The sequence below is a fragment of the Dendrobates tinctorius genome, unplaced genomic scaffold (assembly GCF_039654945.1).
Source record: "Dendrobates tinctorius isolate UK_male_01 unplaced genomic scaffold, ASM3965494v1 ptg000214l, whole genome shotgun sequence".
Classification (NCBI taxonomy): domain Eukaryota; kingdom Metazoa; phylum Chordata; class Amphibia; order Anura; family Dendrobatidae; genus Dendrobates; species Dendrobates tinctorius.
In genome coordinates, this window is record NW_027361881.1 from 2,746,261 (window position 1) to 2,773,129 (window position 26,869).

Genomic DNA, 26,869 nt, shown 5'->3' on the forward strand with positions numbered 1-26,869 from the left:
AGTATATCCACCGCACCGTACACTACACAGTATATCCACCGCACCGTACACTACACAGTATATCCACCGCACCGTACACTACACAGTATATCCACCGCACACTACACAGTATATCCACCGCACCGTACATTACACAGTATATCCACCGCACACTACACAGTATATCCACCGCACCATACACTACACAGTATATCCACCGCACCGTACACTACACAGTATATCCACCGCACCGTACACTACACAGTATATCCACCGCACATTACACAGTATATCCACCGCACTGTACACTACACAGTATATCCACCACACCGTACATTACACAGTATATCCACCGCACATTACACAGTATATCCACCGCACCGTACACTACACAGTATATCCACCGCACCGTACACTACACAGTATATCCACCGCACCGTACACTACACAGTATATCCACCGCACCGTACACTACACAGTATATCCACCGCACCGTACATTACACAGTATATCCACCGCACCGTACACTACACAGTATATCCACCGCACCGTACACTACACAGTATATCCACCGCACCGTACATTACACAGTATATCCATCACGTATATCCACCACACAGTATATGCACCACACCGTACACTACACAGTATATCCACCGCACCGTACATTACACAGTATATCCACCGCACACTACACAGTATATCCACCACACCGTATATTACACAGTATATCCACCGCACATTACACAGTATATCCACCGCACCGTACACTACACAGTATATCCACCGCACCGTACATTACACAGTATATCCACCGCACCGTACATTACACAGTATATCCACCGCACCGTACATTACACAGTATATCCACCGCACCGTACACTACACAGTATATCCACCGCACACTACACAGTATATCCACCGCACATTACACAGTATATCCACCGCACCGTACACTACACAGTATATCCACCGCACCGTACATTACACAGTATATCCACCGCACCGTACATTACACAGTATATCCACCGCACCGCACACTACACAGTATATCCACCGCATCGTACACTACACAGTATATCCACCGCACCGTACATTACACAGTATATCCACCGCACCGTACATTACACAGTATATCCACCGCACCGTACACTACACAGTATATCCACCGCACCGTACACTACACAGTATATCCACCGCACCGTACACTACACAGTATATCCACCGCACCGTACACTACACAGTATATCCACCGCACCGTACACTACACAGTATATCCACCGCACCGTACACTACACAGTATATCCACCGCACACTACACAGTATATCCACCGCACCGTACATTACACAGTATATCCACCGCACACTACACAGTATATCCACCGCACCATACACTACACAGTATATCCACCGCACCGTACACTACACAGTATATCCACCGCACCGTACACTACACAGTATATCCACCGCACATTACACAGTATATCCACCGCACTGTACACTACACAGTATATCCACCACACCGTACATTACACAGTATATCCACCGCACATTACACAGTATATCCACCGCACCGTACACTACACAGTATATCCACCGCACCGTACACTACACAGTATATCCACCGCACCGTACATTACACAGTATATCCACCGCACCGTACACTACACAGTATATCCACCGCACCGTACACTACACAGTATATCCACCGCACCGTACACTACACAGTATATCCATCACGTATATCCACCACACTGTACACTACACAGTATATGCACCACACCGTACACTACACAGTATATCCACCGCACCGTACACTACACAGTATATCCATCACGTATATCCACCACACCGTACACTACACAGTATATCCACCGCACCGTACATTACACAGTATATCCACCGCACACTACACAGTATATCCACCACACCGTATATTACACAGTATATCCACCGCACATTACACAGTATATCCACCGCACCGTACACTACACAGTATATCCACAGCACCGTACATTACACAGTATATCCACCGCACCGTACATTACACAGTATATCCACCGCACCGTACACTACACAGTATATCCACCGCACCGTACACTACACAGTATATCCACCGCACCGTACACTACACAGTATATCCACCGCACCGTACACTACACAGTATATCCACCGCACCGTACACTACATCCACCGCACCGTACATTACACAGTATATCCACCGCACCGTACACTACACAGTATATCCACTGCACCGTACATTACACAGTATATCCACCGCACCGTACACTACACAGTATATCCACCGCACCGTACACTACACAGTATATCCACCGCACCGTACACTACACAGTATATCCACCGCACCGTACACTACACAGTATATCCACCGCACCGTACATTACACAGTATATCCACCGCACCGTACATTACACAGTATATCCACCGCACCGTACATTACACAGTATATCCACCGCACCGTACACTACACAGTATATCCACCGCACCGTACACTACACAGTATATCCACCGCACCGTACACTACACAGTATATCCACCGTACCGTACATTACACAGTATATCCATCACGTATATCCACCGCACCGTACATTACACAGTATATCCATCACGTATATCCACCGCACATTACACAGTATATCCACCGCACCGTTGTACATTACACAGTATATCCACCGCACCGTCGTACATTACACAGTATATCCACCGCACCGTACATTACACAGTATATCCATCACGTATATCCACCACACCGTACACTACACAGTATATCCACCGCACCGTACATTACACAGTATATCCACCGCACCGTACACTACACAGTATATCCACCGCACCGTACACTACACAGTATATCCACCGCACCGTACACTACACAGTATATCCACCGCACCGTACACTACACAGTATATCCACCGCACCGTACACTACACAGTATATCCACCGCACCGTACACTACACAGTATATCCACCGCACCGTACATTACACAGTATATCCACCGCACCGTACATTACACAGTATATCCACCGCACCGTACATTACACAGTATATCCACCGCACCGTACATTACACAGTATATCCACCGCACCGTACACTACACAGTATATCCACCGCACCGTACACTACACAGTATATCCACCGTACCGTACATTACACAGTATATCCATCACGTATATCCACCGCACCGTACATTACACAGTATATCCATCACGTATATCCACCGCACATTACACAGTATATCCACCGCACCGTTGTACATTACACAGTATATCCACCGCACCGTCGTACATTACACAGTATATCCACCGCACCGTACATTACACAGTATATCCATCACGTATATCCACCACACCGTACACTACACAGTATATCCACCACACCGTACATTACACAGTATATCCACCGCACCGTACATTACACAGTATATCCACCGCACCGTACACTACACAGTATATCCACCGCACCGTACACTACACAGTATATCCACCGCACCGTACACTACACAGTATATCCACCGCACCGTACACTACACAGTATATCCACCGCACCGTACACTACACAGTATATCCACCGCACCGTACATTACACAGTATATCCACCGCACCGTACATTACACAGTATATCCACCGCACCGTACATTACACAGTATATCCACCGCACTGTACATTACACAGTATATCCACCGCACCGTACACTACACAGTATATCCACCGCACCGTACACTACACAGTATATCCACCGTACCGTACATTACACAGTATATCCATCACGTATATCCACCGCACCGTACATTACACAGTATATCCATCACGTATATCCACCGCACATTACACAGTATATCCACCGCACCGTTGTACATTACACAGTATATCCACCGCACCGTTGTACATTACACAGTATATCCACCGCACATTACACAGTATATCCACCGCACCGTACATTACACAGTATATCCACCGCACCGTACATTACACAGTATATCCACCGCACCGTACATTACACAGTATATCCACCGCACCGTACACTACACAGTATATCCACCGCACCGTACACTACACAGTATATCCACCGCACCGTACATTACACAGTATATCCACCACACCGTACACTACACAGTATATCCACCGCACACTACACAGTATATCCACCGCACCGTACATTACACAGTATATCCACCGCACCGTACACTACACAGTATATCCACCGCACCGTACATTACACAGTATATCCACCACACCGTACACTACACAGTATATCCACCGCACCGTACATTACACAGTATATCCACCGCACCGTACATTACACAGTATATCCACCGCACCCTTGACATTCGCTCTACTGTAGCCATTAGCAGCTGTGCTGTACATTATATGACCGCGCTGTGCTGTACATTATATGACCGCGCTGTGCTGTACATATGATGCTGTACAATGTATATATCATGTATCACACTGCACATTACGTGGCTGTTCTGTAATTAACATTCTGCATATTTTTGCTACACAGTATATCACCAGTGTCCACGACTGCTCTCTACCATAAGGTACATTACATATGTTATATAGTACTAATCATTATATCAGTATAATTCCTGCTGTGCATTATTAGCAATGTCACATGAGTATAAGTACACCGTACATTATATCATCTATCCTACTGATCTTAATGTGTACAGTAATGAATCACACTGCGCATTACACATGAGATAGATAACATCACACCGTATCAGTATATATCACACTGTATATTACATGGATCTGTACATTATCAGTAAGTCAGCTATGACTTCACAGCCATACTGTACATTATATAACACTGTACACAACACATATTAGTGTATAATGTAGGACTGATGTATATTTTAGTTAAATATAAATGTATATATATCTCACTACATACTATACATCACTGTACATTATATGATTATACATAGTATATCATAAATATCACTGTACATTATATATTACTGTATATTGTAGGAGAGTAGCTATATATATATATATATATATATATATATATATATATACACACACACGGTAGCTACACGCCGCTGTACGCCCTTGTCACCGCTATATGCCTCTATAGACCACTATACCCCTCTATAGAGCACTATACCCTCTATACCGCTGACAGGCTCTATATGCCGCTGTACCCTCTCTATACACCGCTGTGACAGGCTCTATACAGTTGTGGCCAAAAGTATTGACGCCCCTGCAATTCTGTCAGATAATACTCAGTTTCTTCCTGAAAATGATTGCAAACACAAATTCTTTGGTCTTAAATGAAAAAACACAAAAAGAATTGTCCTAAAGCCAAATTGGATATAATTACACACCAAACATAAATAAGAGGGTGGACAAAAGTATTGGCACTGTTCGAAAAATCATGTGATGCTTCTCTAATCTGTGTAACTAACAGCACCTGTATCTTACCTGTGGCACCTAACAGGTGTTGGCAATAACTAAATCACACTTGCAGCCAGTTGACATGGAGTAAAGTTGACTCAACCTCTGTCCTGTGTCCTTGTGTGTACCACAATGAGCATGGAGAAAAGAAAGAAGACCAGTTATTTTGGCTACAGGTTGTGCAACCAAGTATTAGGCTGAGGGTGCCAATACTTTTGTCTGGTCTATTTTTGGAGTTTTGTGTGAAATGATCAATGTTTTGCTTTTTGCTTCATTCTCTTTTGTGTTTTTTCATTTAAGACAAATTAAATGAAGATAATACCAAAGAATTTGTGTTTGCAATCATTTTCAGGAAGAAACGGAGTATTATCTGACAGAATTGCAGGGGTGTCAATACTTTTGGCCACAACTGTATACCGCTGTACACCTCTCTACACCGCTGTGACAGGCTCCATATACCGCTGTCCCCCTCTATACCGCTGTGACAGGCTCTCTATACCGCTGTACACCTCTCTATACAGCTGTGACAGGCTCTATATACCGCTGTCCCCCTCTATAACGTTGTGATAGGCTCTCTATACTGCTGTCCCCCTCTATACCGCTGTGACAGGCTCTATATACCGCTGTCCCCCTCTATATAGCGCTGTGAGAGGCTCTATATACCGCTGTACACCTCTCTATAACGCTGTGACAGGCTCTATATACCGCTGTCCCCCTCTATATAGCGCTGTTACAGGCTCTATATACCGCTGTCCCCCTCTCTATACAGCTGTGACAGGCTCTCTATACCGCTGTCCCCCTCTATATAGCGCTGTTACAGGCTCTATATACCGCTGTACCCCTCTATAACGCTGTGACATTCTCTATATACCGCTGTACCCCTCTATAGCGCTGTAACAGGCTCTATATACCGCTGTACCCCTCTATAACGCTGTGACAGGCTCTCTATACCGCTGTCCCCCTCTATAACGCTGTGACAGGCTCTCTATACCGCTGTCCCCCTCTAACGCTGTGACAGGCTCTCTATACCGCTGTCCCCCTCTATATAGAATCATAGAATGGTAGAGTTGGGTGGGCCCTTTCCGGGCCATCTGGTCCAACCCCCTGCTCAAAGCAGGATTCGCTAAATCATCCCAGTCAGATGTCTGTCCAGCCTCTGTTTGAAGACTTCCATTGAAGGAGAACTCACCACTTCTCGTGGCAGCTTGTTCCACTTATTGATCACTCTGTCAAAAAGTTTTTTCTAATATCTAATCTGTGTCTCCTCCCATTCAGTTTCATCCCATTGCTTCTAGTCTTTCCTTGTGCAAATGAGAATAAAGTTGATCCTTCTACAATGTGACAGCCCTTGAGATATTTGTAGACAGCTATTAAGTCTCCTCTCAGTCTTCTCTTTTGCAAACTAAACATTCCCAAATCCTGCAACCTTTCCTCATAAGACAGTCCCCCTCTCTATACCGCTGTACACCTCTATATAGCGCTGTTCCCCTCTATATACCACTGTGACAGGCTCTATATACCGCTGCCCCCCTCTATATACCGCTGTGACAGGCTCTATATAGCGCTGTCCCCCTCTATATACCGCTGTGACAGGCTCTATATACCGCTGTCCCCCTCTATACCGCTGTGACAGGCTCTATATAGCGCTGTCCCCCTCTATACACCGCTGTGACAGGCTCTCTATACCGCTGTCCCCCTCTATATACCGCTGTGACAGGCTCTCTATACCGCTGTCCCCCTCTATATACCGCTGTGACAGGCTCTCTATGCCACTGTCCCCCTCTATACCGCTGTGACAGGCTCTCTATACCGCTGTCCCCCTCTATAGCGCTGTGACAGGCTCTCTATACCGCTGTGACAGGCTCTCTATACCGCTGTCCCCCTCTATAACGCTGTGACAGGCTCTCTATACCGCTGTCCCCCTCTATATACCGCTGTGACAGGCTCTCTATACCGCTGTACCCCTCTATAGCGCTGTGACAGGCTCTCTATACCGCTGTACCCCTCTATAGCGCTGTGACAGGCTCTCTATACCGCTGTACCCCTCTATAGCGCTGTGACAGGCTCTATATACCGCTGTCCCTCTCTATACCGCTGTGACAGGCTCTATATACCGCTGTCCCCCTCTATAGCGCTGTGACAGGCTCTCTATACCACTGTACCCCTCTATACCGCTGTCCCCCTCTATAGCGCTGTGACAGGCTCTCTACACCGCTGTCCCCCTCTATACCGCTGTCCCCCTCTCTATAGCGCTGTGACAGGCTCCATATACCACTGTACCCCTCTATACCGCTGTGACAGGCTCTCTATACCGCTGTCCCCCCTCTCTATACCGCTGTCCCCCCTCTCTATACCGCTGTCCCCCCTCTCTATACCGCTGTCCCCCCTCTCTATACCGCTGTAAGAACAAAACCGTTGGCACAACCCTGAGAATTGTAGGTGGTGCCCAAGTAGGATCCCAATCCGTGAACTAAATATATATAAACTTGGCACACACCAAAGGTTTCTGATGCAGAAAGGTGATTTTTAATTATACAACAGTACATACATACACAGACGTTTCGGTCTAGGACCTTCATCAATGTACGATATATTGTACTGTGAGATTCTTAGTGACTGGGCTTTGTGAGATAGACCAATCCTGTGAGGAGGCACATGAAGCCGTCCCACTGCGTGGTGGTTTGTGGAGTGTGGACGCAGTATCCGCCGCGAATCCCAAGTGCTTGGGTTAGGGTATGTATGTACTGTTGTATAATTAAAAATCACCTTTCTGCATCAGAAACCTTTGGTGTGTGCCAAGTTTATATATACCTCTATAGCGCTGTGACAGGCTCTATATACCGCTGTCCCCCTCTATAGCGCTGTGACAGGCTCTATATACCGCTGTCCCCCTCTATACAGCTGTGACAGGCTCTCTATACCGCTGTCCCCCTCTATACCGCTGTGACAGGCTCTCTATACCGCTGTCCCCCTCTATAGCGCTGTGACAGGCTCTATATACCGCTGTCCCCCTCTATAACGCTGTGACAGGCTCTATATACCGCTGTCCCCCTCTATACAGCTGTGACAGGCTCTCTATACCGCTGTCCCCCTCTATACCGCTGTGACAGGCTCTCTATACCGCTGTCCCCCTCTATACCGCTGTGACAGGCTCTCTATACCGCTGTCCCCCTCTATAGCGCTGTGACAGGCTCTATATACCGCTGTCCCCCTCTATAACGCTGTGACAGGCTCTATATACCGCTGTCCCCCTCTATACAGCTGTGACAGGCTCTCTATACCGCTGTCCCCCTCTATACCGCTGTGACAGGCTCTATATACCACTGTCCCCCTCTATATACCGCTGTGACAGGCTCTATATACTGCTGTCCCCCTCTATACCGCTGTGACAGGCTCTCTATACCGCTGTCCCCCTCTATAGCGCTGTGACAGGCTCTCTATACCGCTGTCACAGGCTCTCTATACCGCTGTCCCCCTCTATAGCGCTGTGACAGGCTCTATATACCGCTGTCCCCCTCTATACAGCTGTGACAGGCTCTATATACCGCTGTCCCCCTCTATAACGCTGTGACAGGCTCTATATACCGCTGTCCCCCTCTATAACGCTGTGACAGGCTCTATATACCGCTGTCCCCCTCTATAACGCTGTGACAGGCTCTATATACCGCTGTCCCCCTCTATACAGCTGTGACAGGCTCTCTATACTGCTGTCCCTCTCTATACCGTTGTCCCCCTCTATACCGCTGTGACAGGCTCTCTATACCGCTGTCCCCCTCTATACCGCTGTGACAGGCTCTATATACCGCTGTCCCCCTCTATAGCGCTGTGACAGGCTCTATATACTGCTGTCCCCCTCTATAGCGCTGTGACAGGCTCTCTATACCGCTGTCCCCCTCTATACAGCTGTGACAGGCTCTCTATACCGCTGTCCCCCTCTATAGCGCTGTGACAGGCTCTATATACTGCTGTCCCCCTCTATACCGCTGTGACAGGCTCTCTATACCGCTGTCCCCCTCTATAGCGCTGTGACAGGCTCTATATACCGCTGTCCCCCTCTATACCGCTGTGACAGGCTCTATATACCGCTGTCCCCCTCTATAGCGCTGTGACAGGCTCTATATACCGCTGTCCCCCTCTATAGCGCTGTGACAGGCTCTATATACTGCTGTCCCCCTCTATACCGCTGTCCCCCGCTATACCGCTGTGACAGGCTCTATATACCGCTGTCCCCCTCTATACCGCTGTGACAGGCTCAATATACCGCTGTCCCCCTCTATACCGCTGTGACAGGCTCTATATAGCGCTGTCCCTCTCTATACCGCTGTGACAGGCTCTATATAGCGCTGTCCCCCTCTATACCGCTGTCCCCCTCTATACCGCTGTGACAGGCTCTATATACCGCTGTCCCTCTCTATACCGCTGTGACAGGCTCTATATAGCGCTGTCCCTCTCTATACCGCTGTCCCCCCTCTATACCGCTGTCCCCCTCTATACCGCTGTCCCCCTCTATACCGCTGTGACAGGCTCTATATACCGCTGTCCCCCTCTATACCGCTGTCCCTCTCTATACCGCTGTGACAGGCTCCATATACCGCTGTCCCCCTCTATACCGCTGTGACAGGCTCTATATACCGCTGTCCCCCTCTATACCGCTGTGACAGGCTCCATATACCGCTGTCCCTCTCTATATACCGCTGTCCCCCTCTATACCGCTGTGACAGGCTCTATATAGCGCTGTCCCTCTCTATACCGCTGTCCCCCCTCTATACCGCTGTCCCCCTCTATACCGCTGTGACAGGCTCTATATACCGCTGTGACAGGCTCTCTATACCGCTGTGACAGGCTCTCTATACCGCTGTCCCCCTCTCTATACCGCTGTGACAGGCTCTATATACCGCTGTACCCCTCTATACCGCTGTGACAGGCTCTATATACCGCTGTACACCTCTCTATACCGCTGTGACAGGCTCTATATACCGCTGTCCCTCTATACCGCTGTCCCCCTCTATACCGCTGTGACAGGCTCTATATACCGCTGTCCCCCTCTATACCGCTGTGACAGGCTCTCTATACCGCTGTCCCCCTCTATAGCGCTGTGACAGGCTCTATATACCGCTGTCCCTCTCTATACCGCTGTGACAGGCTCTATATACCGCTGTCCCCCTCTATACCGCTGTGACAGGCTCTATATACCGCTGTCCCTCTCTATACCGCTGTGACAGGCTCTATATACCGCTGTCCCTCTCTATACCGCTGTGACAGGCTCTATATACCGCTGTCCCTCTCTATACCGCTGTGACAGGCTCTATATACCGCTGTCCCCCTCTATACCGCTGTGACAGGCTCTCTATACCGCTGTCCCCCTCTATAGCGCTGTGACAGGCTCTATATACCGCTGTCCCTCTCTATACCGCTGTGACAGGCTCTATATACCGCTGTCCCCCTCTATACCGCTGTGACAGGCTCTATATACCGCTGTCCCTCTCTATACCGCTGTGACAGGCTCTATATACCGCTGTCCCTCTCTATACCGCTGTGACAGGCTCTATATACCGCTGTCCCTCTCTATACCGCTGTGACAGGCTCTATATACCGCTGTCCCTCTCTATACCGCTGTGACAGGCTCTATATACCGCTGTCCCTCTCTATACCGCTGTGACAGGCTCTATATACCGCTGTCCCTCTCTATACCGCTGTGACAGGCTCTATATACCGCTGTCCCCCTCTATACCGCTGTCCCTCTCTATACCGCTGTGACAGGCTCTATATACCGCTGTCCCCCTCTATACCGCTGTGACAGGCTCTCTATACCGCTGTCCCCCTCTATAGCGCTGTGACAGGCTCTATATACCGCTGTCCCTCTCTATACCGCTGTGACAGGCTCTATATACCGCTGTCCCCCTCTATACCGCTGTGACAGGCTCTATATACCGCTGTACCCCTCTATACCGCTGTGACAGGCTCTATATACCGCTGTCCCTCTCTATACCGCTGTGACAGGCTCTATATACCGCTGTCCCTCTCTATACCGCTGTGACAGGCTCTATATACCGCTGTCCCTCTCTATACCGCTGTGACAGGCTCTCTATACCGCCGTCCCCCTCTATACCGCTGTGACAGGCTCTATATACCGCTGTCCCTCTCTATACCGCTGTGACAGGCTCTATATACCGCTGTCCCTCTCTATACCGCTGTCCCTCTCTATACCGCTGTGACAGGCTCTATATACCGCTGTCCCCCTCTATAACGCTGTGACAGGCTCTCTATACTGCTGTCCCCCTCTATACCGCTGTGACAGGCTCTATATACCGCTGTCCCCCTCTATAACGCTGTGACAGGCTCTATATACCGCTGTCCCTCTCTATACCGCTGTCCCTCTCTATACCGCTGTCCCTCTCTATACCGCTGTCCCCCTCTATACCGCTGTGACAGGCTCTCTATACCGCTGTCCCCCTCTATACCGCTGTGACAGGCTCTCTATACCGCTGTCCCCCTCTATACCGCTGTGACAGGCTCTATATACCGCTGTCCCCCTCTATAACGCTGTGACAGGCTCTATATACCGCTGTCCCTCTCTATAACGCTGTGACAGGCTCTATATACCGCTGTCCCCCTCTATAGCGCTGTTACAGGCTCTATATACCGCTGTCCCCCTCTATACCGCTGTGACAGGCTCTATATACCGCTGTCCCCCTCTATAACGCTGTGACAGGCTCTATATACCGCTGTCCCCCTCTATAGCGCTGTTACAGGCTCTCTATACCGCTGTCCCCCTCTATACCGCTGTGACAGGCTCTATATACCGCTGTCCCCCTCTATAACGCTGTGACAGGCTCTATATACCGCTGTCCCCCTCTATAGCGCTGTTACAGGCTCTCTATACCGCTGTCCCCCTCTATACCGCTGTGACAGGCTCTATATACCGCTGTCCCCCTCTATAACGCTGTGACAGGCTCTCTATACCGCTGTCCCCCTCTATAGCGCTGTTACAGGCTCTATATACCGCTGTCCCCCTCTATACCGCTGTGACAGGCTCTCTATACCGCTGTCCCCCTCTATACCGCTGTGACAGGCTCTCTATACCGCTGTCCCCCTCTATACCGCTGTGACAGGCTCTCTATACCGCTGTCCCCCTCTATACCGCTGTGACAGGCTCTATATACCGCTGTGACAGGCTCTATATACCGCTGTGACAGGCTCTATATACCGCTGTCCCCCTCTATACCGCTGTGACAGGCTCTATATACCGCTGTCCCCCTCTATAACGCTGTGACAGGCTCTATATACCGCTGTGACAGGCTCTATATACCGCTGTGACAGGCTCTATATACCGCTGTCCCCCTCTATACCGCTGTGACAGGCTCTCTATACCGCTGTCCCCCTCTATACCGCTGTGACAGGCTCTATATACCGCTGTGACAGGATCTATATACCGCTGTGACAGGATCTATATACCGCTGTGACAGGATCTATATACCGCTGTGACAGGCTCTATATACCGCTGTGACAGGCTCTATATACCGCTGTGACAGGCTCTCTATACCGCTGTCCCCCTCTATACCGCTGTGACAGGCTCTCTATACCGCTGTCCCGCTCTATATACCGCTGTGACAGGCTCTATATACCGCTGTGACAGGCTCTATATACCGCTGTGACAGGCTCTATATACCGCTGTCCCCCTCTATACCGCTGTGACAGGCTCTATATACCGCTGTCCCCCTCTATACCGCTGTGACAGGCTCTATATACCGCTGTGACAGGCTCTATATACCGCTGTGACAGGCTCTCTATACCGCTGTCCCCCTCTATACCGCTGTGACAGGCTCTATATACCGCTGTGACAGGCTCTATATACCGCTGTCCCTCTCTATACCGCTGTGACAGGCTCTATATACCGCTGTCCCTCTCTATACCGCTGTGACAGGCTCTCTATACCGCTGTCCCCCTCTATACCGCTGTGACAGGCTCTATATACCGCTGTCCCTCTCTATACCGCTGTGACAGGCTCTATATACAGCTGTCCCTCTCTATACCGCTGTGACAGGCTCTATATACCGCTGTGACAGGCTCTATATACCGCTGTCCCCCTCTATACCGCTGTGACAGGCTCTCTATACCGCTGTCCCCCTCTATACCGCTGTGACAGGCTCTATATACCGCTGTCCCTCTCTATACCGCTGTGACAGGCTCTATATACCGCTGTCCCTCTCTATACCGCTGTGACAGGCTCTCTATACCGCTGTACCCCTCTATACCGCTGTGACAGGCTCTATATACCGCTGTCCCTCTCTATACCGCTGTGACAGGCTCTATATACCGCTGTCCCTCTCTATACCGCTGTGACAGGCTCTATATACCGCTGTCCCCCTCTATAACGCTGTGACAGGCTCTATATACCGCTGTCCCTCTCTATACCGCTGTGACAGGCTCTATATACCGCTGTCCCTCTCTATACCGCTGTGACAGGCTCTATATACCGCTGTCCCCCTCTATAACGCTGTGACAGGCTCTATATACCGCTGTCCCCCTCTATACCGCTGTAACAGGCTCTATATACCGCTGTCCCCCTCTATACCGCTGTGACAGGCTCTATATACCGCTGTCCCCCTCTATAACGCTGTGACAGGCTCTATATACCGCTGTCCCCCTCTATACCGCTGTGACAGGCTCTATATACCGCTGTCCCCCTCTATAACGCTGTGACAGGCTCTATATACCGCTGTCCCTCTCTATACCGCTGTGACAGGCTCTCTATACCGCTGTCCCTCTCTATACCGCTGTGACAGGCTCTCTATACCGCTGTTCCTCTCTATACCGCTGTGACAGGCTCTATATACCGCTGTCCCCCTCTATAACGCTGTGACAGGCTCTATATACCGCTGTCCCCCTCTATACCGCTGTGACAGGCTCTCTATACCGCTGTCCCTCTCTATACCGCTGTGACAGGCTCTATATACCGCTGTCCCTCTCTATACCGCTGTGACAGGCTCTCTATACCGCTGTCCCTCTCTATACCGCTGTGACAGGCTCTCTATACCGCTGTCCCTCTCTATACCGCTGTGACAGGCTCTATATACCGCTGTCCCCCTCTATACCGCTGTGACAGGCTCTATATACCGCTGTCCCCCTCTATACCGCTGTGACAGGCTCTATATACCGCTGTCCCCCTCTATACCGCTGTGACAGGCTCTATATACCGCTGTCCCTCTCTATACCGCTGTGACAGGCTCTATATACAGCTGTCCCCCTCTATACCGCTGTGACAGGCTCTATATACCGCTGTGACAGGCTCTATATACCGCTGTCCCCCTCTATACCGCTGTGACAGGCTCTATATACCGCTGTCCCCCTCTATACCGCTGTGACAGGCTCTATATACCGCTGTCCCCCTCTATACCGCTGTAACAGGCTCTATATACCGCTGTCCCTCTCTATACCGCTGTGACAGGCTCTATATACAGCTGTCCCCCTCTATACCGCTGTGACAGGCTCTATATACCGCTGTGACAGGCTCTCTATACCGCTGTCCCTCTCTATACCGCTGTGACAGGCTCTATATACAGCTGTCCCCCTCTATACCGCTGTGACAGGCTCTATATACCGCTGTGACAGGCTCTATATACCGCTGTCCCTCTCTATACCGCTGTGACAGGCTCTCTATACCGCTGTCCCCCTCTATACCGCTGTGACAGGCTCTATATACAGCTGTCCCCCTCTATACTGCTGTGACAGGCTCTCTATACCGCTGTCCCCCTCTATACCGCTGTGACAGGCTCTATATACCGCTGTGACAGGCTCTATATAACGCTGTCCCCCTCTATACCGCTGTACACCTCTCTATACCGCTGTGACAGGCTCTATATACCGCTGTCCCTCTCTATACCGCTGTGACCGGCTCTCAGCTGTCGCCGATGTGCGGAGCTCCCGCGTCTATCACTCACCAGGAGCCTCCGGGGCGGGGCCTGTCGTGACAAGAATGTAATAGGTGAGGAGCTGTCGCGATAGCCCCGGCCTCCCGAGCTCGGACGCTCCTCCCGGAGGCGGGTGAGCCGCTGCCGCCCTCTCCCGGCGGGTGTCGGTCCGGGTGACCGTGTGAGGGCGAGACACCAGCAGCGCCGCCGGCGGCAGACTACACCGCTGCCCAGGAGCGCGGCCTTCCCTCCTTCACACAAACCGTTAAAAATGATCGGCTGGCGCCCCAGCGCTGACACGATGACCCGCCCGCGGCCCGCTCTGCCAAGCCACGCCATTGGCTGGCCGCTAAGTGAGGACCGCCCACATACTGAGAATGTCTGCTCTGATTGGTCAATATACCCTGTCACTCTTCTCATCACTGAGTAGAAGGAGAGGAAAAAAAAGCGCTGTCGTGGATGGTGCAGGCTGCCTGTCAATCATAGTGGGCGGGCTCTACCGGGACCCCGCCCCTCCACTCACCATCTATTGGCCTACTGGGCTGCCAGTCACAAACAAGGCAGGCGAGGATGGAACCATTCATCGTACAGGGGGGTGTGAGGGGTTGTAGGAAGCGGAGCGAATGGGAGAACGAGGGCGAAACTAATTACATCAGCGACCAGGGAAGAGAACTGTGCCGAGAGCTGCCGTGGGTGAGAGAAGGCCTCAGTAATGAGGTCGCCCCCGAGCAGTCACCGGACATGGACTCGTCCCACCTCAGGAGCCGCTGGAGGTTTCCTGGGGGCTCCAGATGTGCAGCTCTCCCGGCATGCACCGGGGCTCAGGGCAGGCGTGGACTTGTAGTCCTCCAGGAGGGTCTGCGCCCAGTGCTCGGCCTGCTGTCAGGGAGGAGACTGATGATAATCACTTACATAGCGCCAACATATTCCACGGCGCTGTACAACGAGCGGGGACGAGTACAGACGCCAGAAACCAGCAGAGACCGGAGGAGCGAGGGGCGGCAGCGATAGGAAGAACGTGCCGCCATGAAGAGGCCGGCAGCGGGCATTATAAGGGTTATATCTATACATGGAGAGCTGAGAGGATGGCCGGCCACTCCGCAGAGCCACACTCACTATAACATCACCCCGTCACAGCCGCCGGACTACCCCCAATATCCCACATCACCCCGTCACAGCCGCCGGACTACCCCCAATATCCCACATCACCCCGTCACAGCCGCCGGACTACCCCCAATATCCCACATCACCCCGTCACAGCCGCCGGACTACCCCCAATATCCCACATCATCCCGTCACAGCCGCCGGACTACCCCCAATATCCCACATCACCCCGTCACAGCCGCCGGACTACCCCCAATATCCCACATCACCCCGTCACAGCCGCCGGACTACCCCCAATATCCCACATCACCCCGTCACAGCCGCCGGACTACCCCCAATATTCCACATCACCCCGTCACAGCCGCCGGACTACCCCCAATATCCCACATCACCCCGTCACAGCCGCCGGACTACCCCCAATATCCCCCGTCACAGCCGCCGGACTACCCCCAATATCCCACATCACCCCGTCACAGCCGCCGGACTACCCCCAATATCCCACATCACCCCGTCACAGCCGCCGGACTACCCCGAATATCCCACATCACCCCGTCACAGCCGCCGGACTACCCCCAATATCCCCCGTCACAGCCGCCGGACTACCCCCAATATCCCACATCATCCCGTCACAGCCGCCGGACTACCCCCAATATCCCACATCACCCCGTCACAGCCGCCGGACTACCCCCAATATCCCACATCACCCCGTCACAGCCGCCGGACTACCCCCAATATCCCACATCACCCCGTCACAGCCGCCGGACTACCCCCAATATCCCACATCACCCCGTCACAGCCGCCGGACTACCCCCAATATCCCACATCACCCCGTCACAGCCGCCGGACTACCCCCAATATCCCACATCACCCCGTCACAGCCGCCGGACTACCCCCAATATCCCACATCACCCCGTCACAGCCGCCGGACTACCCCCAATATCTCACATCACCCCGTCACAGCCGCCGGACTACCCCCAATATCCCACATCACCCCGTCACAGCCGCCGGACTACCCCCAATATCCCACATCACTCCGTCACAGCCGCCGGACTACCCCCAATATCCCACATCACTCCGTCACAGCCGCCGGACTACTACCCCCAATATCCCACATCACTCCGTCACAGCCGCCGGACTACCCCCAATATCCCACATCACCCCGTCACAGCCGCCGGACTACCCCCAATATCCCACATCACCCCGTCACAGCCGCCGGACTACCCCCAATATCCCACATCACCCCGTCACAGCCGCCGGACTACCCCCAATATCTCACATCACCCCGTCACAGCCGCCGGACTACCCCCAATATCCCACATCACCCCGTCACAGCCGCCGGACTACCCCCAATATCCCACTTCACCCCGTCACAGCCGCCGAACTACCCCCAATATCCCACATCACCCCGTCACAGCCGCCGGACTACCCCTAATATCCCACATCACCCCGTCACAGCCGCCGGACTACCCCCAATATCCCACATCACCCCGTCACAGCCGCCGGACTACCCCCAATATCCCACATCACCCCGTCACAGCCGCCGGACTACCCCCAATATCCCACATCACCCCGTCACAGCCGCCGGACTACCCCCAATATCCCACATCACCCCGTCACAGCCGCCGGACTACCCCCAATATCCCACATCACCCTGTCACAGCCGCCGGACTACCCCCAATATCCCACATCACCCCGTCACAGCCGCCGGACTACCCCCACATCACCCCGTCACAGCCGCCGGACTACCCCCAATATCCCACATCACCCCGTCACAGCCGCCGGACTACCCCCAATATCCCACATCATCCCGTCACAGCCGCCGGACTACCCCCAATATCCCACATCACCCCGTCACAGCCGCCGGACTACCCCCAATATCCCACATCACCCCGTCACAGCCGCCGGACTACCCCCAATATCCCACATCACCCCGTCACAGCCGCCGGACTACCCCCAATATCCCACATCACCCCGTCACAGCCGCCGGACTACCCCCAATATCCCACATCACCCCGTCACAGCCGCCGGACTACCCCCAATATCCCACATCACCCCGTCACAGCCGCCGGACTACCCCCAATATCTCACATCACCCCGTCACAGCCGCCGGACTACCCCCAATATCCCACATCACCCCGTCACAGCCGCCGGACTACCCCCAATATCCCACATCACCCAATCACAGCCGCCGGACTACCCCCAATATCCCACATCATCCCGTCACAGCCGCCGGACTACTACCCCCAATATCCCACATCACCCCGTCACAGCCGCCGGACTACCCCCAATATCTCACATCACCCCGTCACAGCCGCCGGACTACCCCCAATATCCCACATCATCCCGTCACAGCCGCCGGACTACCCCCAATATCCCACATCACCCCGTCACAGCCGCCGGACTACCCCAATATCCGACATCACCCCGTCACAGCCGCCGGACTACTACCCCCAATATCCCACATCACCCCGTCACAGCCGCCGGACTACCCCCAATATCCCACATCACCCCGTCACAGTCGCCGGACTACCCCCAATATCCCACATCACCCCGTCACAGCCGCCGGACTACCCCCAATATCCCACATCACCCCGTCACAGCCGCCGGACTACCCCCAATATCCCACATCACCCCGTCACAGCCGCCGGACTACTTCCCCTAATATCCCACATCACTCCGTCACAGCCGCCGGACTACCCCCAATATCCCACATCACCCCGTCACAGTCGCCGGCCTACCCCCAATATCCCACATCACCCCGTCACAGCCGCCGGACTACTACCCCTAATATCCCACATCATCCCGTCACAGCCGCCGGACTACTACCCCTAATATCCCACATCATCCCGTCACAGCCGCCGGACTACCCCCCTAATATCCCACATCACCCCGTCACCCAGAGCCACCGGACTACTACCCCTAATATCCCACATCATCCCAAAACAGCCGCCGGACTACTACCCCCAATATCCCACATCACCCAATCACAGCCGCCGGACTACCCCTAATATCCCACATCATCCCGTCACAGCCGCCGGACTACCCCCCTAATATCCCACATCACCCCGTCACAGCCGCCGGACTACTACCCCTAATATCCCACATCACTCCGTCACAGCCGCCGGACTACCCCCAATATCCCACATCACTCCGTCACAGCCGCCGGACTACTACCCCTAATATCCCACATCACTCCGTCACAGCCGCCGGACTATTACCACTAATATCCCACATCACTCCGTCACAGCCGCCGGACTACCCCCAATATCCCACATCACTCCGTCACAGCCGCCGGACTACTACCCCTAATATCCCACATCACTCCGTCACAGCCGCCGGACTACTACCACTAATATCCCACATCACTCCGTCACAGCCGCCGGACTACCCCCAATATCCCACATCACCCTGACACAGCCGCCGGACTACTACCCCTAATATCCCACATCACTCCGTCACAGCCGCCGGACTACTACCCCTAATATCCCACATCATCCCGTCACAGCCGCCGGACTACCCCCCTAATATCCCACATCACCCCGTCACCCAGAGCCCCCGGACTACTACCCCTAATATCCCACATCATCCCAAAACAGCCGCCGGACTACTACCCCTAATATCCCACATCACCCCGTCACAGCCGCCGGACTACTACCCCCAATATCCCACATCATCCCGTCACAGCCGCCGGACTACCCCCAATATCCCACATCATCCCGTCACAGCCGCCGGACTACCCCCAATATCCCACATCACTCCGTCACAGCCGCCGGACTACTACCCATAATATCCCACATCATCCCGACACAGCCGCCGGACTACTCCCAGTATCCCACATCACTCCGTCACAGCCGCCGGACTACTACCCCCAATATCCCACATCATCCCGACACAGCCGCCGGACTACCCCCAATATCCGACATCATCCCAACACAGCCGCCGGACTACCCCTAATATCCCACATCACCCCGTCACAGCCGCCGGACTACTACCCCTAATATCCCACATCACCCCGACACAGCCTCCGGACTACCCCTAATATCCCACATCATCCCGTCACAGCCGCCGGACTACCACCCCCAATATCCCACATCATCCCGTCACAGCCGCCGGACTACTACCCCTAATATCCCACATCACCCCGTCACAGCCGCCGGACTACCCCCAATATCCCACATCACCCCGTCACAGCCGCCGGACTACTACCCCTAATATCCCACATCACCCCGTCACAGCCGCCGGACTACTACCCCTAATATCCCACATCACCCTGTCACAGCCGCCGGACTACCCCTAATATCCCACATCACCCTGTCACAGCCGCCGGACTACCCCCAATATCCCACATCACCCAATCACAGCCGCCGGACTACCCCCAATATCCCACATCACTCCGTCACAGCCGCCGGACTACCCCCAATATCCCACATCACCCAATCACAGCCGCCGGACTACCCCCAATATCCCACATCACTCCGTCACAGCCGCCGGACTACCCCCAATATCCCACATCACTCCGTCACAGCCGCCGGACTACTACCCCCAATATCCCACATCATCCCGACACAGCCGCCGGACTACTCCCAATATCCCACATCACTCCGTCACAGCCGCCGGACTACTACCCCCAATATCCCACATCATCCCGACACAGCCGCCGGACTACCCCCAATATCCCACATCATCCCGTCACAGCCGCCAGACTACTACCCCTAATATCCCACATCACCCAATCACAGCCGCCGGACTACCCCCAATATCCCACATCACTCCGTCACAGCCGCCGGACTACTACCCCCAATATCCCACATCATCCCGACACAGCCGCCGGACTACCCCCAATATCCCACATCACCCCGACACAGCCGCCAGACTACCCCCAATATCCCACATCATCCCGTCACAGCCGCCGGACTACCCCCAATATCCCACATCATCCCGTCACAGCCGCCGGACTACCCCCAATATCCCACATCACCCAATCACAGCCGCCGGACTACCCCCAATATCCCACATCATCCCGTCACAGCCGCCGGACTACCCCCAATATCCGACATCACCCCGACACAGCCGCCGGACTACTACCCCTAATATCCCACATCATCCCGTCACAGCCGCCGGACTACTACCCCTAATATCCCACATCATTCCGTCACAGCCGCCGGACTACTACCCCTAATATCCCACATCATCCCGACACAGCCGCCGGACTACTACCCCTAATATCCCACATCACCCCAACACAGCCGCCGGACTACTACCCCTAATATCCCACATCACCCCGTCACAGCCGCCGGACTACTACCCCCAATATCCCACATCATCCCGTCACAGCCGCCGGACTACCCCCAATATCCCACATCATCCCGTCACAGCCGCCGGACTACCCCCAATATCCCACATCACTCCGTCACAGCCGCCGGACTACTACCCATAATATCCCACATCATCCCGACACAGCCGCCGGACTACTCCCAATATCCCACATCACTCCGTCACAGCCGCCGGACTACTACCCCCAATATCCCACATCATCCCGACACAGCCGCCGGACTACCCCCAATATCCGACATCATCCCAACACAGCCGCCGGACTACCCCCAATATCCCACATCACCCAATCACAGCCGCCGGACTACCCCCAATATCCCACATCACTCCGTCACAGCCGCCGGACTACCCCCAATATCCCACATCACTCCGTCACAGCCGCCGGACTACTACCCCCAATATCCCACATCATCCCGACACAGCCGCCGGACTACTCCCAATATCCCACATCACTCCGTCACAGCCGCCGGACTACTACCCCCAATACCCCACATCATCCCGACACAGCCGCCGGACTACCCCCAATATCCCACATCATCCCGTCACAGCCGCCAGACTACTACCCCTAATATCCCACATCACCCAATCACAGCCGCCGGACTACCCCCAATATCCCACATCACTCCGTCACAGCCGCCGGACTACTACCCCCAATATCCCACATCATCCCGACACAGCCGCCGGACTACCCCCAATATCCCACATCACCCCGACACAGCCGCCAGACTACCCCCAATATCCCACATCATCCCGTCACAGCCGCCGGACTACCCCCAATATCCCACATCATCCCGTCACAGCCGCCGGACTACCCCCAATATCCCACATCACCCAATCACAGCCGCCGGACTACCCCCAATATCCCACATCATCCCGTCACAGCCGCCGGACTACCCCCAATATCCGACATCACCCCGACACAGCCGCCGGACTACTACCCCTAATATCCCACATCATCCCGTCACAGCCGCCGGACTACTACCCCTAATATCCCACATCATTCCGTCACAGCCGCCGGACTACTACCCCTAATATCCCACATCATCCCGACACAGCCGCCGGACTACTACCCCTAATATCCCACATCACCCCAACACAGCCGCCGGACTACTACCCCTAATATCCCACATCACCCCGTCACAGCCGCCGGACTACTACCCCCAATATCCCACATCATCCCGTCACAGCCGCCGGACTACCCCCAATATCCCACATCATCCCGTCACAGCCGCCGGACTACCCCCAATATCCCACATCACTCCGTCACAGCCGCCGGACTACTACCCATAATATCCCACATCATCCCGACACAGCCGCCGGACTACTCCCAATATCCCACATCACTCCGTCACAGCCGCCGGACTACTACCCCCAATATCCCACATCATCCCGACACAGCCGCCGGACTACCCCCAATATCCGACATCATCCCAACACAGCCGCCGGACTACCCCCAATATCCCACATCACCCAATCACAGCCGCCGGACTACCCCCAATATCCCACATCACTCCGTCACAGCCGCCGGACTACCCCCAATATCCCACATCACTCCGTCACAGCCGCCGGACTACTACCCCCAATATCCCACATCATCCCGACACAGCCGCCGGACTACTCCCAATATCCCACATCACTCCGTCACAGCCGCCGGACTACTACCCCCAATACCCCACATCATCCCGACACAGCCGCCGGACTACCCCCAATATCCCACATCATCCCGTCACAGCCGCCAGACTACTACCCCTAATATCCCACATCACCCAATCACAGCCGCCGGACTACCCCCAATATCCCACATCACTCCGTCACAGCCGCCGGACTACTACCCCCAATATCCCACATCATCCCGACACAGCCGCCGGACTACCCCCAATATCCCACATCACCCCGACACAGCCGCCAGACTACCCCCAATATCCCACATCATCCCGACACAGCCGCCAGACTACCCCCAATATCCCACATCATCCCGTCACAGCCGCCGGACTACCCCCAATATCCCACATCATCCCGTCACAGCCGCCGGACTACCCCCAATATCCCACATCACCCAATCACAGCCGCCGGACTACCCCCAATATCCCACATCATCCCGTCACAGCCGCCGGACTACCCCCAATATCCGACATCACCCCGACACAGCCGCCGGACTACTACCCCTAATATCCCACATCATCCCGTCACAGCCGCCGGACTACTACCCCTAATATCCCACATCATTCCGTCACAGCCGCCGGACTACTACCCCTAATATCCCACATCATCCCGTCATCCAGAGCCACCGGACTACTACCCCTAATATCCCACATCATCCCCTCATCCAGAGCCACCGGACTACTACCCCTAATATCCCACATCATCCCGTCAGCCAGAGCCACCGGACTACAACCCCTAATATCCCACATCATCCCGCCAGCCAGAGCTACCGGACTACTACCCCTAATATCCCACATCATCCCATCAGCCAGAGCTACCGGACTACTACCACTAATATCTCATATCAGCCAGAGCTACCGGACTACTACCACTAATATCCCACATCATCCCATCAGCCAGAGCTACCGGACTACTACCCCTAATATCCCACATTATCCCGTCAGGCAGAGCCACCGGACTACTACCCCTAATATCCCACATCATCCCATCAGCCAGAGCCACCGGAATACTACCACTAATATCCCACATCATCCCATCAGCCAGAGCCACCGGACAACTACCACTAATATCCCACATCATCCCGTCAGCCAGAGCCACCGGACTACTACCCCTAATATCCCACATCATCCTGTCACAGCCGCCGGACTACTACCCCTAATATCCCACATCATCCCGTCAGCCAGAGCTACCGGACTACTACCCCTAATATCCCACATCATCCCGTCAGCCAGAGCCACCGGACTACTACCCCTAATATCCCACATTATCCCGTCACCCAGAGCCACTGGACTACTACCCCTAATATCCCACATCATCCCGTCACCCAGAGCCACTGGACTACTACCCCTAATATCCCACATCATCCCGTCACCCAGAGCCACTGGACTACTACCCCTAATATCCCACATTATCCCGTCAGGCAGAGCCACTGGACTACTACCCCTAATATCCCACATCATCCCATCAGCCATAGCCACCGGACTACTACCTCTAATATCCCACATCATCCCGTCAGCCAGAGCCACCGGACTACTACCCCTAATATCCCACATCATCCCGTCAGCCAGAGCCACCGGACAACTACCCCTAATATCCCACATCATCCCGTCAGCCAGAGCCACCGGACAACTACCACTAATATTCCACATCATCCCGTCACAGCCACCGGACTCCTACCCCTAATATCCCACATCATCCCGTCAGCCAGAGCCACCGGACTACTACCCCTAATATCCCACATCATCCCGTCAGCCAGAGCCACCGGACTACTACCCCTAATATCCCACATCATCCCATCAGCCAGAGCCACCGAACTACTACCCCTAATATCCCATATCATCCCGTCAGAGCCAACATTGTCAGGTTGGCGCTGTTTCACCGATTAATCTGATACCTGTTAAGTTAATGAGATGCTTCATGCCAGACTAAGAGAAGTTCCTGATACTGGGCTCCCCTGCAGTCTGTGTCAGAGGGTGGTCTGGGTCGACACGGTAATAAATTGTGTTATTTCCAGCTTTACAGAAGGACGATAGCACCATAGAAATGATAACAATAATAGGCCTCAGTTACCACAACTGTCTACAAGGAAAACTGTTGCTCATAGCAACCAATCACAGCTTAGCTTTCATCTTTTAAACAGCTGTGGTGAAATGAAAGATGCTTAGTGATTGGTTGCTATGGGCAACACAGGCAGTGTACCTGTTGTGGTCAAGAAGATGTGCCGATGAAATAGATACAGTGGGGCAAAAAAGTATTTAGTCAGTCAGCAATAGTGCAAGTTCCACCACTTAAAAAGATGAGAGGCGTCTGTAATTTACATCATAGGTAGACCTCAACTATGGGAGACAAACTGAGAAAAAAAAATCCAGAAAATCACATTGTCTGTTTTTTTTCATTTTATTTGCATATTATGGTGGAAAATAAGTATTTGGTCAGAAACAAGCAATCAAGATTTCTGGCTCTCACAGACCTGTAACTTCTTCTTTAAGAGTCTCCTCTTTCCTCCACTCATTACCTGTAGTAGTGGCACCTGTTTAAACTTGTTATCAGTATAAAAAGACACCTGTGCACACCCTCAAACAGTCTGACTCCAAACTCCACTATGGTGAAGACCAAAGAGCTGTCAAAGGACACCAGAAACAAAATTGTAGCCCTGCACCAGGCTGGGAAGACTGAATCTGCAATAGCCAACCAGCTTGGAGTGAAGAAATCAACTGTGGGAGCAATAATTAGAAAATGGAAGACATACAAGACCACTGATAATCTCCCTCGATCTGGTGCTCCACGCAAAATCCCACCCCGTGGGGTCAGAATGATCACAAGAACGGTGAGCAAAAATCCCAGAACCACGCGGGGGGACCTAGTGAATGAACTGCAGAGAGCTGGGACCAATGTAACAAGGCCTACCATAAGTAACACACTACGCCACCATGGACTCAGATCCTGCAGTGCCAGACGTGTCCCACTGCTTAAGCCTGTACATGTCCGGGCCCGTCTGAAGTTTGCTAGAGAGCATTTGGATGATCCAGAGGAGTTTTGGGAGAATGTCCTATGGTCTGATGAAACCAAACTGGAACTGTTTGGTAGAAACACAACTTGTCGTGTTTGGAGGAAAAAGAATACTGAGTTGCATCCATCAAACACCATACCTACTGTAAAGCATGGTGGTGGAAACATCATGCTTTGGGGCTGTTTCTCTGCAAAGGGGCCAGGACGACTGATCCGGGTACATGAAAGAATGAATGGGGCCATGTATCGTGAGATTTTGAGTGCAAACCTCCTTCCATCAGCAAGGGCATTGAAGATGAAACGTGGCTGGGTCTTTCAACATGACAATGATCCAAAGCACACCGCCAGGGCAACGAAGGAGTGGCTTCGTAAGAAGCATTTCAAGGTCCTGGAGTGGCCTAGCCAGTCTCCAGATCTCAACCCTATAGAAAACCTTTGGAGGGAGTTGA

The 26,869-nt window shown here is 53.1% G+C and overlaps 1 protein-coding gene across 1 annotated transcript in view; it reads right to left on the reverse strand.

Moving 5' to 3' along the window:
* The window catches only part of ZCCHC14 (zinc finger CCHC-type containing 14), a 38,442-nt gene extending 22,840 nt beyond the window's left edge, over positions 1-15,602 (reverse strand). The window contains exon 1 of the mRNA XM_073554916.1: positions 15,345-15,602. The gene's annotated coding sequence lies outside the window, so the exon portion shown is untranslated. The remainder of the gene's footprint in view (positions 1-15,344) is intronic.
* Positions 15,603-26,869: the final 11,267 nt, after the last annotated feature.